Below are 13,234 nucleotides of genomic sequence, written 5' to 3' on the forward strand. Positions count from 1 at the left end.
ACCTGGAGAAAAAAAATAAGTTCAATGCGCATGCGCTGCCTCTCCGGCGCATGCGTTCCACCTCTGAACCCCTTCTTTCAAGGGAACGGAAGTTCCGGTTTCCCACGCATGCGCAGTGCATGCACAAGACCGGCACTTCCATTGGGCCTACGGGTGAGTACCCCGTGCGTACTCACCCGTGGAGACCCGAATTTCTGGGCCATTATATCAGCCACTGTTAGCGAACCTCAAACCCTGGCATGAGTCAGCATCCTCGAGAGGATGAGGGGGTTGGAGGGGCGGGGGTGTGTGGGTACTGGAAAAGTCTCGGTGAGGGAAGGGCTCTATGAATCAATGACTACACATGCAGGGAAACTGGTTGCTCAATCATGACATGTACCATCTCGTTCCTGTTTGAACTTCGCCTATTCAGAGCCTTTATGCCAAGCGTTGGATTAAATATTAATGAGGATAAATAGTGGCCACTAATGTGGATAAGCTCTTTCTCGTGAACCTGATCGTACATTGGGCTCTGCCCAGCATTAATCTGAGCTGAGATCTGGTACGCGGTGCCTTGTGAAATATATTTCCTGTGTACTGGGTGCAGAGTGGATGCCTCTGGTTTGGCAGATGTTGCAGGTACTGATCAATGTGCCCTGTGACCTGGAGCATCTCAAAGTGATAGTAAAACTAGCTGAAATAAAAACAGAAAATGCTGGAAATGCTCAGCAGGCCAGGTGGCATCTGTGGCGAGAGAAACAGAGTTAACGTTTCTGGTTGCTGAGCTTTCGTCAGAGCTAGCTGCACTGGTTGTATTGGTTGACCGGGAGTTTTGCAATAAAGAACAAAAGTTCTTCCTCTGTGGTTTTTTTTTAAACTGATGGATTTCCTGTTTAGTTGCACGATGCAGTGTTAATTTCTATGCATAGCAATATTGAACATATGAGAGAAAAGACATGGCAAACAGACCTGGGATTTGGAAAGAGATGCACTCGGACACTGAACTGGGTCAGCCGTGACTCACTGGGTAGCACCCTGGCCTCTGACTCAGAAGGTTGTGGGTGATGTGCCAAATAGCTGCCCGAATCCGTGAAGTTAAAGCTTAAGACTGAAGCCTTTTATTAAATAAGAATCGTGGCAGAGTTAACAGAGTTCATCATCGACCGAGCCCTTGGTAGAACATACCAGAAGAGGGGCGGGGCCAGGGAGGAGCATTAGTGGTTCCCCCCCGGTGGAACATTCTAGACATTACAAGTACAAATATCAGAACACAGTTATTTCATCACATTCACCCCCTGCTATAGATTCAGTCTGTCAGGAGGTCTGATAATCCTCTGGGAACGACGTAACTCTTGCTGAGGCTCCTCCTGGAGTACTAACTCCGGTTCATTCGAATTCCCAGAATCATCAGTATTTTCCACACTGAGGGTTTGTGTCTCTGAAGGTCCAATACCACGATTGAAAACTCTACTCTCAGAGTCGAACTCTTTTCGAGCTCCAGCAGGTGCAAGATCTTTAATAGAGACCGTATCCTCTCGCCCATCTGAATATTGAATATATGCATACTGGGGATTAGCATGGAGGAGTTATACTTCCTCCACCAGTGGATCAGTCTTGTGGCCTCTCACATGTCTGCGCAACAACACAGGGCCCGTGGTCGTCAACCATGTGGGTAACGATACTCCATTAGTAGCTTTTCTTGGAAAACTAAACATCCTTTCATGAGGGGTGGCATTCGTCGCTGTACACAAGAGACCTTATGGAATGCAGCACGTCTGGCAGGACACCCTGCCAGCGAGAGGTCGGCAGGCCTCGTGACTTCAGAGACAGTACGATAGCCTTCCACACTGTCGCATTTTCTTTCTCGACCTGCCCATTACCACGAGGGTTATAGCTGGTAGTTCTACTCGTTGCAATCCCCTTCGATAGCAAAAACTGTCGTAATTCTTCGCTCATAAAGGAAGAACCCCTATCACTATGTATATAGTTAGGCATGCCGAACAAGGAAAACAGTTGGCAGAGGCATTTAATTACAACAGCACTAGTCACATCCGGACAGGGGATAACAAAAGGGAACCGAGAGTACTCGTCTATAATATTAAGAAAATAGACATTACGGTCGCTCGATGGAAGGGGACCTTTAAAATCGAGACTCAAACGCTCAAATGGTCGAGTTGCTTTAATAAGATGAGCTGGCTCGGACGGCTTATAGAAGCGGGGTTTGCATTCAGCACAAACATGACAGGTTCTGGTCATTGTCCGGACCTCCTCAATAGAGTAGGGTAGATTGTGGGACTTAATGAAGTGGTTCATTCTGGTAACCCCAGGGTGGCAGAGTGCGTCATGGAGACTTTGTAGCTTATCTGTACCTAGACTAGCACATACTCCTCGTGACAAAGCATCCGATAGCTCATTAAATACTCCAGGCCTGTACTGAATATCATAGTCATATGTTGACAGTTCTATTCGCCATCTTAAAATCTTATCATTTTTGACCTTGCCTCTCTGCTTAGTGTTGAACATAAAGGCCACAGATCGCTGGTCAGTAATGAGCGTAAAACGTTGGCCAGCGAGATAATGTCTCCAATACCTGACTGCTTCAATAATTGCCTGTGCCTCCTTTTCCACTGAAGAATGTCGAACTTCTGGTCCTTGCAATGTACGAGAGAAGAAGGCTACTGGTCTACCAGCTTGGTTAAGAGTTGCTGCCAACGCAAAATCAGATGCATCACTTTCCACTTGAAAAGGGATCTTCTCATCCACGGCACATACCACTGCCTTCTCAATGTCCCGTTTGATATTAAGGAAAGCCTCCTGAGCTTCCGCCGATAGCGGAAAAGACGTCGACTTAATAAGAGGTCGGACTTTATCTGAGTAGCTAGCCACCCACTGGGCATAGTACGAGAAGAATCCCAGACACCTTCTTAAAGCTTTTACAGTGTGAGGTAAAGGTAATTCCTTAAGTGGGTGTAATCTTTCAGGGTCTGGCCCGATTACCCCATTCTCCACAACGCAACCAAGAATACACAAACGTGTAGTATTGAAGGTACACTTGTTTTCGTTGTAGGTCAGGTTTAACCTCTTTGCAGTCTCTAGGAACTTCGCGAGATTTTGATCATGCTCCCGTTGGTCACGCCCACAGATGGTAACATTGTCCAGGTACGGGAATGTTGCTTCCAACGCGTATTCATCCACCATACGATCCATCTCCCGTTGGAAGACGGATACCCCATTCGTCACTCCAAAGGGCACCCGAAGGAATTGGTACAGGCGCCCGTTAGCTTCGAAGGCCGTATAAAGTCGGTCTTCTATTTTGATGGGGAGTTGATGGTAGGCAGACTTTAAATCAATGGTGGAGAACACGCGGTACTGAGCTATCTGGTTCACCATCTCAGAAATACGAGGCAAAGGATAGGCGTCTAATTGGGTATACAAGTTTATAGTCTGGCTATAATCGACCACAAGTCTTTTCTTCTCATTTAGTTTTAACCACCACCAGCTGGGCACGCCATGGGCTACCACTGTGTTCGATGATTCCCTCCCGTTGAAGCCTTTCCACTTCCTCTTTTATAAATGTTTTATCTTCTGAACTATACCGTCGACTCTTAGTCGCTATAGGTCTACAATTAGGAGCAAGGTTCGCAAACAAAGAAGGCGAACTTACGTTTAAAGTAGAAAGGCCGCAGACTGTGAGCGCAGGCTGAGATCCACCATACTTAAGGGTAACGCTCTCATGCTGACACTGGAAGTCCAAGCCTAATATTAAGTTCACACACAACTGAGGTAATCTGAGGAGTTTAAAGTCCTTATACTCCGTATCCTTAACGGTCAATGTGACTTTACAATATCCAGTTACCTCCGAAGTAAGGGATTTGGACGCCATCACAATTTCACTTTGAGTAGGATACACCTTCAATGAACAGGAGTTAACAAGGTTGGGGTGTATAAAACTTTCAGTACTGCCACAGTCTATCAAACACCCAGTAGGACGACCATTAATCTTAATGTCCATCATAGATTTTGACAAGGAACACGGTATGGTCTGGTCAACCGTAGCCGAGGCTAGAGTAAAACGATAGGCGGCAGCAGAGAAGACATCGGGTACAGGATTACCCTTACACACTTTACTAAAATGTCCCCGTTTCTTACATTTAAAACAGGTAGCCTCTCTGGCTGGGCAACTTTGCCTGGGGTGTTTAGATTGGCCACAAAAATAACACTTAGACCCATGGGGCACAGCCGCAACAATAGGATTAAGTGGGGGCTCCATTGGTGTTATGGATGCCTCCATACTCGGAACACACGAGGCTGAGAGAGATGCATGGGCTGATGCATACACTTCTGAATTCTTCTGGGCTACATCTAATGATCGAGCAGCAGCGACAACTGTTTTTAAAACTAACGAGTCATTCTCGAGGAGTCTCTGTCTAATATAATTAGATCGGAGGCCAGATATGAAAGAATCGCGGATGGCTTCTTCCTGATACACTATGGCAGAGACAGCCTTGTAGTTGCAACCCTTCGCCAAAGCCTTAAGTTCCTGCAGAAAATCGTCCAGAGATTCCTCGGGTAATTGCCTGCGAGTAGACAGGAGATACCTGGCGTATACTTCGTTAACCGACTTAAGGTACTGGGCTTTAAGAGCTGCGAGGGCCTCTTCATATGTAGTAATATCTTCAATTATAGAGTAAGTTTGATGACTTACCAAGTTGGTTAGAAGACCCAACTTGTTAACCGTCGGATCGGTCGATGATGCGATGAAGTGTTCAAAACATCGGAGCCGATGCGTAAATTTCTTCGACGCATCTGCCGAATGGGGATCGATATCCAGACGCTCTGGTTTCAAAAATCGATCCATCTTCCAAAAGTAGTTGTTTAATAAAATTGATGTGCCAAATAACTGCCCGAATCCGTAAAGTTAAAGCTTAAGACTGAAGCCTTTTATTAAATAAGAATCATGGCAGAGTTAACAGAGTTCATCATCGACCAAGCCCTTGGTAGAACATACCAGAAGAGGGGCGGGGCCAGGGGGGAGCATTAGTGGTTCCCCCCGGTGGAACATTCTAGACATTACAAGTACAAGTACAAATATCAGAACACAGTTATTTCATCACAGTGGGTTCAAGGCCCACTCCAGAGACTTGAGCACAAAAAACTAGGCCGACACTAGGGCAGTACTGAGGGAGTGCAGTACTGTCGGAGGTGCCGTCTTTCGGATGAAACGTTAAATCGAGGCCCCGTCTGCGCTCTCAGGTGGACGTAAAAGATCCCATGGCACTATTTTGAAGAAGAGCAGGGGAGTTATCCCCAGTGTCCTGGCCAATATTTATCCCTCAATCAACATAACAAAAACAGATTATCTGGTCATTATCACATTGCTATTTGTGGGAGCTTGCTGTGCGCAAATTGGGTCCCACATTTCCTACATTAGAACAGTGACTACACTTCAAAAAGTACTTCATTGGCTGTGAAGCACTTTGGGACGTATTGTGGTCGTGAAAGGCGCTATATGAATGCAAGTCTTTCTTTCAGTGTTGAAGTATTTTTTTGTTGGGTTTGTAGGAAACTTGCGCTAACAAGAAAAGCATGGCTGATGTGCCTCAATAATTCCGAGACTCGAAGTTAGCAGAACAAAAACAAGGCTTTTATTAACTTAGAAAGTAACACGTAAGAGAGAGAGATGTCTTCCTTCTGGAGACTGAGGCCAGACTGAAGCTAGCTTACAAACGGGGCCAGGTATGGGCGGAGCCCTACACACAGCACATTCCAGTATACAATACAGCACATTCCAGTACACAATACAATGAGGTCTGGGGGAAGGGAAATGACACTGAAACCGATCTCAGTCACAGGCAGTGGTGAATGGAATATTTCATCACATTCACCCCTTCTATAGATTTAGTCTGTTCGGGGGTTTGATAGTCCTCTGCGACCGACGTGGCTGTTGCGGTGCCGCGGGTGTCGGCTGGGTGTCCCCGGTAGCCTCCTGGGTCTCTGCCGGGGGTGCCGCCAGGGTTGTTGGAGGGGTAGTTGGTGGGGGTGCCGTTGGTCGGTGTTCTTCCGGGGGTGATGAAAGAGTAGTGGGTGGGTAAGAGTTGCTGTGATCGTCGTTGCCGCTATTGCCGTGGTTGTTGTCGATGCCGGCTGGGGCGACGTCTTTTATGGACACGGTGTCCTCCCTTCCGTCGGCGTGCCGGACATATGTGTATTGGGGGTTGGCGTGGAGTAGGTGTACTGGCTCCACGAGAGGGTCCGTCTTGTGGCCCCTCACATGCCTTCGCACGAGTACCGGACCTGGGGTGGAGAGCCATGACGGCATGGATACGCCTGAGGTGGATTTCCGGGGAAAGACAAACATTCGTTCATGAGGCGTGGTATTAGTGGCCGTACACAATAGCGACCGTATCGAATGGAGCACATCCGAGAGGACTTCCTGCCAGCGGGAGATAGGGAGGCCCTTGGTCCTTAGAGCTAGAGTGACTGCTTTCCATACTGTCCCGTTCTCTCGCTCCACTTGGCTGTTACCCCGGGGGTTGTAGCTGGTGGTACGGCTCGTGGCGATCCCCTTGGACAGCATGTACTGGCGTAGCTCTTCACTCATGAAGGACGCCCCCCTATCCGTATGGATGTAGCTCGGCATACCGAACAGGCAGAACAGGCTGTTGAGGCATTTAATGACCGTGGCGCTGGTCATGTCTGGGCAGGGGAAGGCGAATGGGAACCGGGAGTATTCGTCCACAATGTTCAGGAAGTAAACATTGCGGTCGACGGACGGGAGGGGGCCCTTGAAATCTAAGCTGAGCCGCTCAAAGGGCCGTGTAGCTTTGATTAAGTGGGCTCTATCTGGGCAGTAGAACCGAGGCTTGCACTCAGCGCAAGTGCGGCAGTTCCTGGTCAGGGACCGAACTTCCTCAATCGAGTAGGGTAAGTTACAGGACTTTATGAAGTGGAACAGCCGCATGACCCCTGGGTGGCAGAGGTCGTTGTGGAGGGTCTGTAGCCGATCCCCGGTGGCGCTGGCACACATCCCTCGTGAGAGGGCGTCAGGGGATTCGTTAAGGGCCCCTGGCCGGTAAATGATGTCGTACTCGAAGGTGGAGAGCTCGATCCGCCACCTAAGAATCTTATCATTTTTAATCTTCCCCCTCTTTATTATTGAACATAAACGCTACCGACCGCTGGTCGGTAAGTAGGGTGAAGCGTTTGCCGGCTAGGTAGTGGCGCCAGTGGCGCACTGCCTCCACGATGGCTTGGGCCTCCTTTTCCATGGAGGAGTGTCTGATCTCGGGCCCTTGGAGGGTCCTCGAGAAGAAAGCTACGGGCCGCCCCGCCTGGTTGAGGGTGGCCGCCAAGGCGAAGTCAGACGCATCACTTTCCACTTGAAATGGAGTGTTCTCGTCCACTGCCTGTAGCGTGGCCCGCTCAATATCCTGCTTAATGCTTTTGAAGGCGGCGTGGGCCTCAGCAGAGAGCGGGAAAGAGGATGCTTTCAAGAGGGGGCGGGCTTTGTCGGAGTAGTTGGGGACCCATTGGGAATAATAAGAAAATAACCCCAGGCACCTTTTCAGGGCTTTGGGAGTGTTGGGCAGGGGCAGCTCCCGTAGGGGGCGCAATCGGTCGGGGTCTGGCCCGATTTCCCCATTCTCCACCACGCTGCCTAGTATGCAGAGGCGCGTGGTGTTGTAAACGCACTTGTCCTCGTTGTAGGTGAGGTTGAGTTTTTGTGCGGTTTTCAGGAACCTCTCGAGGTTCGAGTCGTGATCCTGCTGGTTGTGACCGCAGATGGTGACGTTGTCGAGGTAGGGGAAGGTTGCCTGCAAGCGGTGGTCATCGACCATGCGGTCCATCTCCCTCTGGAAGACCGAGACCCCATTCGTCACCCCAAAGGGGACTCTGAGGAATTGGTAGAGGCGTCCGTTCGCCTCGAAGGCGGTGTACGGGCGGTCCTCTGGTCTGATAGGGAGCTGGTGGTACGCTGACTTGAGGTCGATGGTGGAGAACACCCGGTATTGGGCGATTTGGTTCACCATTTCTGATATGCGGGGTAGCGGGTAGGCGTCTAGTAGGGTGTACCTGTTGATCGTTTGACTATAGTCGATCACCATCCGTTTCTTCTCGCTACCCCTTACCACTACCACTTGGGCGCGCCATGGGCTGTTGCTGCGTTCAATAATGCGCTCTTTCAGGAGCCTGTCTACCTCGGTCGCGATAAACCGCCTGTCCTCCCAGCTGTACCTCCTGCTTTTGGTCGCTATTGGCCGGCAGTTAGGGGTAAGGTTCGCGAATAGTGAAGGCGGCTTTACCTTCAGGGTAGCCAGACCGCACACTGTGAGGGGCGGCTGGGACCCACCGTACGTGAGCGTGATGCTTTGGTGGTTGCACTGGAAATCCAGGCCCAAGATCACGCTCGCACATAGGTTCTTCATGATTAATACTTTAAAATTATCATATACAGTTCCGTTAACGCACAATTGTACCGTGCAGTAACCCAGAATGGTCGATGTCTGGGTTTTATCAGCCATAGAGATGGTACCCTGAGTAGGGACCACCTTTAGGGAGAGTTGTTGTGCCAGTTCTGGGTGGATAAAGCTCTCCGTGCTTCCACTGTCAATTAAGCATTTAACCCGGCACCCGTTTACCTCGATGTCCACCATTGATCTGGATAGCGGGTGCGGCCTGGTCTGGTCCACTGTGACCGATGCCACTGTAGGGCCCTGATCGATACAAGATGACGTCCACGCTGTCTGCTCACAAGATGGCGGACCCCACGAGGTCGGGCAAGATGGCGTCCAAGATGGCCGCTCCCACGGCGCACACGCGGCGGTGGCGGGTTTTCCGGCGGTTGGTTTTCCGGCGGGGTTCCCTCTGCACACCTTCCCGAAGTGCCCCTTCTTACTGCACTTAAAGCAGGTGGTGCCTTTCACCGGGCACAGGTTTCTGGTGTGCTTTGGCTGCCCGCAGAAGTAGCAGTTGGGTCCCTGACGCGTCGCGGCTGTCGTAGGGCTTCTGGGGGGAGAGCGGGGCCCAGCCGGTGTCGGGCGGGGAAGATGCCTTCCAAGATGGCGGCGCCCTCGGTGCACACGTGGCGGCGTGGACGGCGCGGGCTGAAGAGTAGGCGTCCGAGTTTCTCTGGGCCACATCCAGGGATCGCGCGGTGTCCGCAGCCTGTTTCAGGTCCAACCCCGTTTTTTCCAGCAGTCTTTGCCGGATGTAAGTGGAGCTGAGGCCTGTGATGAAGGCATCGTGAACAAGCTCGTCAGTGTACACTGCGGCTTTTACATCTCGGCACTTGCAGTCTTTGCCAAGCATTTTCAGGGTGCTTAGGAACTCCTCCACCGATTCCCCAGGTCGCTGTGCGCGGGTAGCGAGCAGGTGCCTAGCATACACCTCATTCGTAGGCTGCTGGTAATGCGCCTTTAAGATGTCGCAGGCGGCCAGGTACGTCTCGGCGTCTTGGATGAGGGGGTAAACCCGGTGGCTTACCCAATTCCGCAGAATTCCGAGTCTCATCCTCGCAGCGTCCGTAGCGTCTTTGACGGCTGCGGAATTGTCCAGGAAGAATTCCATACACTCAAACCAGTGTCCGAAGCGTGCTGATGCGTCCGGAGCATGTTGATCCAAATCCAAACGTTCGGGTTTCAGGAGTTGATCCATAGTGTTGAAAAATAAGTTAATAAAATTGATGTGCCTCAATAATTCCGAGACTCGAAGTTAGCAGAACAAAAACAAGGCTTTTATTAACTTAGAAAGTAACACGTAAGAGAGAGAGATGTCTTCCTTCTGGAGACTGAGGCCAGACTGAAGCTAGCTTACAAACGGGGCCAGGTATGGGCGGAGCCCTACACACAGCACATTCCAGCACATTCCAGTATACAATACAGCACATTCCAGTACACAATACAATGAGGTCTGGGGGAAGGGAAATGACACTGAAACCGATCTCAGTCACAGGCAGTGGTGAATGGAATATTTCATCACAATGGCAATTTTTCTTTTGTAGTCAGATACACTTAAGATGTTACCCACGCCATATGCAAGATTTCTGATTGGCGGCCGTGCCTTCAACCATTTAGGCCCCACGTTCTGTAATTACTTTCCTAAACCCCTCCTTCAGGGATTGTCCGATGATACAGTTCACGGGGGCACTCCTGGTTTCCCACATGGTCAGTCTGCCCCTGGGGGAGCAGCCAGACCCAAGCACCTGATACTGACTTGGTTTTTGAATGAAGGGCCTAGATTTTGCTGGAGCAAGGTATCTCACGACGTGCCCTGTTAGACTTGTTCATTCATGTTTAGGTCTTAACATTTTTTGCCCACAATATTACTGGAAGTGCGAGCTCATAGGAACAGGAGGCGGCCATTTAGCCCCTCGAGCCCATTTTGCCATTCAATGAGATCATGGCTGACCTGTGACTTTACAGCGCAGCGAGGACAACCGGGTATCTGGGACCTTGTTGCACAATGGGGCAAACAGTGAATCTCCTTAACCAACAAGATTAAAGGATTGAAAAATAACAGAGGGACGACAGAGAAGGAGGACGAATTATAATGGGTGAATTCAATGTGAAATCGGGTACAGCAAGAGAAATAAAGAGAGGGAGAGGAAGATTGGATTAAGAGAGAGGAAAAAATAGACAGATAGGAAAAATCTTCTATAACAGTTCACAACCTGAAGGAATGAGACTCAGCACTTTTAATTGTTCACTTTCTGGGCAAGGGATAGCGAGAGGTTGATTGGCAGTTATTAACAACGATCACATTAAATAGGTACTTACACTATTAATTACTAGATTTAACTTTCTGTGACATGTTTAATGGGCAATTAATGTGCAAATGCAGCAATCATGACAGCCTCATGGAGGTTAAGCACGAGATGCCGTTTTTGCGAAGCTAACGACAAAGCAGCGCAAATCAGCCAGCAACTTGTGGCGATTCGCAATTCACGGCGTTTTTCTTCCTCACCACGAGTTGCTGGCCGGTTTGTGCATTAATAACGGCGTGCGTCGTTCAGATGCTGGTTATTTTTTTTCAGCAAGACCTGTACATTTCACGGTTGAAGACCCGCTTGATGTGGACATTTTAATTTAATATTAGCCAATAATTCAAATGAAGAGGTACAAATTAAGCAATGGAATTCCAATGAGAGTCCGTTTCCCCCCTCCCCTCCTTCCCTTCCACAATTTGGATACAGCTACTTCAAATTAAGAGTAGATTGTAATGGTCTAAACTTGTAACTCCAGTTTGCTCACTGCCCTGATGAAAGCGATGCTTCACATGGATTCTGGCAGCTGCAAGGGGTGAACTTGCATCGTAGTTTCGGTGTTGGCATGGCTGTGTTTACATGATCCTCTTGACATGGTAATCGGAGGAAACTTATTTTTCCTGTTTCAGATTTTGTGACCTGTGACCTGTGACCTTTTACACGCAGTAAATGTTGTTGCTGTCTGCCGTCAAAACGGTTTTACTGCAGAGTGATTCCGACTGATGCAATCCTCAGTTGTTTTTCATTCGCTGAAGCTGCTGAACGTATCGGGTTACTTCCGGGAGCCCATGTGGAATTTGTACTGAGTGAAGAAATCTCCTCAAGCAAAGTGCGTGCGTCTGGTACTTGCTGCTCAGAAGATCAAAACATGATTATCTGATAAAAGGGTGGCACAATGTAGTAACAACATGAAGCTTATTGATATACTGCATTAATGATGCACAACTGTTTTACACAATTGATTCCCTCCACCACCGGTAACGTAGAAACATAGAAGATAGGAGCAGGAGTAGGCCATTCGGCCCCTCGAGCCTGCTCCGCCATACAATGCGATCATGGCTGATCATCCAAATTTAGTACCCTGTCCCTGCCTTCTCCCCATATCCCTTGATCCCTTTAGCCTTAAGAAATATATCTAACTCCTTCTTGAATATATTTAATGAATTGGCCTCAACTGCCTTCTGTGGTAGAGATTCCACAGGTTCACCACTTTTTGGGTGAAGAAATTCCTCCTCATCTCTGTCCTAAATGGCTTACCCCTTATCCTTAGACTGTGACCCCTGGTTCTGGACTCCCCGACCATCAGGAACATTCTTCCTGCATCTAGTCTGTCTAGTCCTTTTAGAATTTTATAAGTTTCATATTATCATCTTGGGCAAGCACCAGAAAGACTTGCATTTATATAGCGCCTTCCATGACCTTAGGATGTCATAAAGTACTTTATGAAGTGCAGTCACTGCTGTAGGAAATACAGCAGCCAATTTGCGCACAGCAAGGTCCCACAAACAACAATGTGATAATGACCAGATCGTCTGTTTCTGATGTTGGCTGAGGGATAAGTATTGGCCAGGACACCTGGGAAAACTCCCCTGCTCTTCTTTGAATAGTGTCATCTTCTACGTCCACCTCAGAAGGCTTGCGGGATCTCGGTTTAACATCTCATCTGAGAAACGGCACCTCCGACAGTGCAGCACTCCCTCGGCTCTGCACTGGAGTGTCAGCCTAGATTATGTGCTCAGGTATCTGGAGTGGGACTTGTACCCACAGTCTTCTGACTCGGAGGCGAGAGAGACATCTGGAGGCCAAGCACATCACTGGGGAAAGGGACAGCCACGCCATACTTTTTTAAAGACTGATTATAGAGCGGCAGTGATGGAGACTTGGGAGCAGGATGTACCCCTAGCAGCTTAGCCAAGCAGCGTGCTCCTGGGCCACCACCAGTAATGCCGTGAGACAGTCTTGAGGATATAAGGGAGTAGCATAGAGACTTGTTTCTGCTGGCACAGACACGATGGGCCGAATGGCCTCCTTCTACATAGATACATAGATACATAGAAGATAGGAGCAGGAGTAGGCCATTCGGCCCTTCGTGCCTGCTCCGCCATTCGATGAGATCATGGCTGATCCTTTAATTCAGTATCCCGTCCCCGCCTTCTCTCCGTAACCCTTAACCCCTTTTGCCCGTAGAAATATATCTAATTCCCTCTTAAATATATTTAATGAGCTGGCGTACACTGCCCTCTGTGGCAATGAGTTCCACAGGTTCACCACTCTCTGAGTGAAGAAATTCCCCCTCATCTCTGTCCTAAATGGTTTAGCCCTTATCCTTAAATTATGTCCTCTAGTTCTGTTCTCACCCGCCAAGGGAAACATTCCTTCTGCATCCAGTCTGTCTAGACCTGTCAGAATTTTATACACTTCTATGAGGTCCCCTCTCAATCTTCTAAACTCCAGTGTGTACATCCCTAAACTACATAGTCTCTCCTCATAGGT

The 13,234-nt window shown here is 49.0% G+C and overlaps 1 protein-coding gene across 1 annotated transcript in view; it reads left to right on the forward strand.

Annotated features, from left to right (window-relative positions):
* The window catches only part of LOC147105871 (ankyrin repeat and SOCS box protein 13-like), a 56,786-nt gene that overhangs the window by 24,825 nt on the left and 18,727 nt on the right, over nt 1-13,234 (forward strand). The gene's annotated exons all lie outside the window — the stretch shown is intronic.

Source organism: Somniosus microcephalus, chromosome 17 (genome assembly GCF_052327205.1).
Source record: "Somniosus microcephalus isolate GS21.2 chromosome 17, FLI_Smic_1.0, whole genome shotgun sequence".
Taxonomy (NCBI): Eukaryota; Metazoa; Chordata; class Chondrichthyes; order Squaliformes; family Somniosidae; genus Somniosus; species Somniosus microcephalus.